Source organism: Nuphar pumila, chromosome 3, assembly GCF_984573655.1.
Source record: "Nuphar pumila chromosome 3, dmNupPumi1.hap1.1, whole genome shotgun sequence".
Lineage (NCBI taxonomy): Eukaryota > Viridiplantae > Streptophyta > Magnoliopsida > Nymphaeales > Nymphaeaceae > Nuphar > Nuphar pumila.
The window spans coordinates 6352218-6357770 of record NC_143251.1 but is presented as its reverse complement, the minus strand read 5'-3'; positions in this window follow the sequence as shown (position 1 = coordinate 6357770).

Below are 5553 nucleotides of genomic sequence, written 5' to 3'. Positions count from 1 at the left end.
TTTTTTGAAGAATTACATGTTTTCTTCTTTACAACATATATACTGAGACTGTTCTTGCAAATTTGATCTTCATAGTCAATATAGTTAGCACTATATTAGTAGAGAGCGAGAAGAGGGAAAGGGATTAATTAAGGGGGTTTTCGTTGTGCTTTGATTTCAACGAATTTTCATTAACTTTCAATAATGAATTATGTAGATGTTAGAAATTTAGAATTTTAAGGGCAATTTTTTGAATTTTAGAAATTTATGTTTTTATTTGTAAATACCACTTATCAAAGATTCTCTTGTTGAATATAGTGGGGTCGATGTCTGTGAATATGAATCAATTATGGATACACATTTATGACAAGTTCTAAAACTTATATATCTGAAATTGATCGATTCTTTGAAGTGTCACGTGGCCATGTCGATTCTGCTGGTAGAATGTGATGCCCATGTTGGGACTGCCAAAAAAAAATATAAAGTTTTACCACTGATCAAACTACACTTCTTTAAACGTGGTTCTACCATAAAATATATTAGTCCCATGTGAGTATGGCTCAAACCCACATAGATGTAGTTCATGTACATCATGATGATAGCGAGGATATGTCAGAGGTTTATGATTAGGTTGAAGAAATAATGAACAATGTTATTATGGTGACAACATTGGATCCAACTCCAGACGATAATGGTGAACATATGCCCCTTCAAGACTTAATGGATGATGCCCGAAGCAATCTATATCCCGACTGTACAAAGTTAACAAATCTAGTTTTCATTCTTAAGTTATTATATATCAAATCAATAAACAATTGAAGTAACAAATCGTTCGACATGATGATTGATTTGTTGAAGAAGGCATTACCTGAGTGAAAAAGATTGTCAAACTCTTACTACTAGGCAAATCAATTTATGAATCATACCGACTTTGATTAGGTGAAGATAGAAGCATGCGTGAATGACTGTGTGCTTTTCTGAGAGGAGCATAAAAAAAAATAAACATGCCCAAAGTGCAATGATTCTAGAAAAAAAGAAACATGCCCAAAGTGCAATGATTCTAGATAGAAATTACACAAAGACAAATGAATGAAAGTTTCTCAAAAGGTGTTACAATATTTTTCTATAAAGCCAAGGTTGGAGTGCTTGTTTATAACAACAGAAACAACACCAAATATGAGGTGATACAAGACCCGATGTGCAAGCGATGAGAACATACTAATTCATCCATTAGATTTTGTAGTATGAAAGGAGTTTGGTAGAGAACATATATCATTCACGGTAGATCCTCGTAATGTTCGTTTCGGCTTCACAAGTGACAATATCGAAATTGGGCAAAAAACATATTTTTCTGACTTCTATATTGGTCATCACTTAAGATAAGACACAACTTAGATGTGATGCATGTTGAGAAGAACATATGTGACCATATCTTATATATATTGCTCGATGTGAAAGAAAAAAATAAAAGACAACAAAAATGCATATAAAGATTTAAGACTCAGAAAGATACATCATCACCTATACTTAGACAGAAGCGGTGCAATACCGAAGAAACTACATGCATACTATACATTTTTTAGTAAACATAAAAAGGAGCTTCTTGATTGGTTGAAGGATGTGAAGTTTCTTGACGGCTACACATTTAACATTTGGCGATGCGTAAACATAAACGATGCTAAGTTTTTGGAAATAGACAGTCATGATAAACATATCTTCTTCTAATACCTACTTTCTAATATCTAAGGAAGACAATCGATATGTCTTTAATCTGTCTCAGCGATATGTTTAGATTGTTGTGTCCAAGAATGTTGAGAAGATATGCTTTAACAAAAATAAAGAAAAATATTTTAATAATCTTATGCGCTTTGGGGAAGATATTTTCATCTATATTTTTTACCATCATGGTACATCTAGGCATTCATCTGCCATGTGAGGCCGAACTTGTTGGACAAAAACAATATTGTTAGATGCATTTGATCGAGAGATTCCTTGATATATTAAAGCAAACTGTGAGAAACAAAGTATGAGTGAAAGCTTTCATTACCGAGGCATATATTTCAATAGAATGTATGATCTTTTGTTCAATGTATCTTAGTGGTATTAATACTAGATTTAAACATCGAGATTGATATGATAATAGGTCTAACACAACATGAATACCCGGTTTGTATGTATTCTTACATGACATTCACGTGAAAGCCAAAGACAATTTACCACTTATACTTTCATATTTGGAATGTGCAAGAGCTCATCGGTATGTACTGGACAACTTCGTTGAATGTGAGCCGTATCTAAGAGAGGCAGATAATCCATAGCTTGTGAAATAATATTCAAGAAGCTATAATACAAAATGACCAAGAGTTTGCAAGTTGGTTTCTACAAAATAACTATGATACTTCTCTAGAATTATGAATTCTAGTAAGAGGACTTGAGCGTGAATCACAGTCCTATCAAACTTGTGATGTGAATGAAATTAAGTTTCATACACAATCTCATAGTGAATATAGTAGGTTACTCGTTATGTGTGAAGGTGATGTAGTGGAGACTAATGTTGACTATTAAAATGTTTTAAAAAATATTATCGAATTTAAATATATAAGACAAAATTCGGTGTATACATTTAGATGTAATTGTTTTGATAATGGGCACATACGAAAGGACAAATACTTTACATGTGTCAACATGTCTCACCCAACATATTAGAAGGATCCTTTTATTTTAGTCTCTCAAGCTATGCAAGTATTTTATATTAGAGATCCCATAAAGAACGAAATGCATATAGTGCAGAAGATAATACCAAGAAATATGTACAAAATTCTACCATATGATGCGTATCAGAAAGATGATTATGGAGGGATTGATTTATTACCCTCTCACTTCATCGACGAAGATCTCTTATCGTTACACCAAGATGATTTAGAGGATGATTGATAAATATTTTGTTGAAGATAAAGGTTGCAACAAAATTCAAATATTATCACCATAACCAAACTGACTTTCATGAATCAGAAGCAAATCAAGCAATAAAATACTTTAGTAACCATCAAGCCTGAAACATCTTCGTACCTCCAAAAGTATCATACAAGAGTAAGTTTCTTATTTTCTAAGTTTATTTTTTTTATATAGGATAATGCTAAATATGTCTAATCTAATAGATTCTTAATTTATTTTTTGCAGACTGAAATAGATGAACGTCCATGAACCAATGACGTGCGCATTTTATAAAATAGTGGATTGTTTTTATACCTCCAGAAGCATCATACGGGGATAAGTTTTTTATTTTCTAAGTTTATTTTTTATATAGTATAGTTCTAAATATGTTTAATCGAATAGATTCTTATATTGTTGTTTGTAGGTTAATTTATACGAATATTAGAAGTATATATGTTAGTTGCAGGCTTGGAGAGGATGTAGGAAGTATAAGGGGTTTGTATTTAAAGTGTGTTCGTTGTAGGCTTGGAGAGGATGTAGTGAGTTTGTATTTTTGAATGTTTAAAATTTTTGTTGGATGTATATTTGAAGTGAATGCTTGAGAATGTAATGGGTTTATATTTGAAGTGTGTTTATTGCCGGCTTGAAGATGATGTAGTGGTTTGTATTAAAAGTGTATTTGTTGCAGGCTTAAATAACATGCGGGGGGGGGGGGGGGTGTATTTAAAGTGTGTTTGTTGCAGGCTTGGAGAGGATGTAAGGGGGGTTTGTATTTTTAAAGTGTATATATATATTTTTTGAAGTGTATATGAAGTTTTTATTTAATGTATATTTGAAGTGAATCTTTGAGGATGTATGTATGTTTTTTGAAGTGTATTTGAAGTTTTTGCTGAATGTATATTTGAAGTAAATGTTTGAGAATATATGTGTAAAGTTGAATGATTGAAGTATACGTGAAGTTTTTTTTAATGTATATTTCAGTTGCAAATTTTTTAATGTAATTTTTTTTTAAAAACTAATTTTGAGTTTTAAATTTGCAAGTTTATAGCTTATAATGGTGACATTTCTATCTCGCCGTTATAGGCGAATCCCTGTATATATCGCCATTATAGCTATCCTATAATGACGAGTAATTCTTCATGTTATAGCCTATAATGGTGAATAAATGTTGACCGTTGTAAGCTATAATGATGAGAAAGAGTGTTATAACCTATAGGTAGCCTATAACGACAAGCCAGAGATCTCGTCGTTATAGGGTATCTCACCGTTAAAACAACCTCACTGTTATAGACTACCTCACTGCTATTAGTGCTTCTAGTTTAAGTGATATTCTTTGTTGGTGTTGGTTTATCCTTTAATAGTGACCTATAAATGTCATTGTTATTGATCAACATATGCTATTTTTTGCCAACGACATCCGCAAAAAATATCACCGTTATTGACCAATAATGGTGAAAAATAGAGCAATAGCGACGAGAATAGTCCCTGCTATTGACCCTCATCCTTGTAGTGTGCTAGTGTGTGGTTGCACATTGGTGATGCACTAGCTAAGTGAAAACCTCTAGAATTGTGGTTTCTCTTGAGTTTGGAAATTTTCTTTGCAAAATCAACCACAAAAAACCAAAGCCTTTGGTGGCAGCCTCATTCCCCATATTGCATTGTTTTGCATATAGTGCCCTGCAACAAGATTTAACTGAAAAAACATGCTTCCAGGAATGTTACATCTTATCTCTTTTTTTTGGAAACGATTCAGCACACTATTGATGAATCAACAAACAAAACAATGAGAAGAAGCAAAAGGAAAGACCAAACCATACGAAGAACAAAGATTTATGTGGTTCGACAAGAGTTGCCTATGTCCACAACCAAAACTTGTTATTCAATTGAGATACCACCAACTGCAAAGGACGATTAAGAGTGTTATCTGCAAGTGTAGTTAAGATATTAAAGGAGTCTACATAACTTGCAATATAATTCTACAAGGAGACAAAGGTAAAATTATAAAACTACCCTCCAAAAAAGTTGCCTTGAGAACCAACGCCCCCGAACCTCCTCCTTATGGGCAAGGGCGGCGGGGAGGGGGGATCCACAGAAATTTAAGATTTATATCAAGGTAGAAGACTGGCTCCATACTCTTCAAACACTTTTAATATAAACTTATATAGCTTATAAGTATCATGGTTCATTGAACACTTTTTTTCGCCCTGATTAGTAAGTTGGAGTTAGGCAGATCCCTATGGGTCTATCAGTTACAAGTAGTTTTTACAAATAAAAAATCTTTATCTAAAGAAAAATATTGATGGTTTATCCTTCCAAACTCGACCCATGTCCGGGATTCCTAGCTTAGCTAAACTGTTTGGTACGTGATTGACTCCTTAGGAATTCAACTGTAATCAATATGGCCCGGTTCATGAAGCCATAAAACTATTCACTTCCACTACTTCAGTTTAACCCCCTCCTGCTCTTTGTAAAACACCAATTTGGTTTCACTCACCCTCAATATGCCATTCCCCATCTTCATGCCCCACTGAGATCTTATTGATGCAAGTTGTTTTGATTAAATCTAACCTCATAGATAAATTCAACATGCTTGATTTAATAAGAATCAACCCTTGCCTCATATTTTTTGACAAACAAATT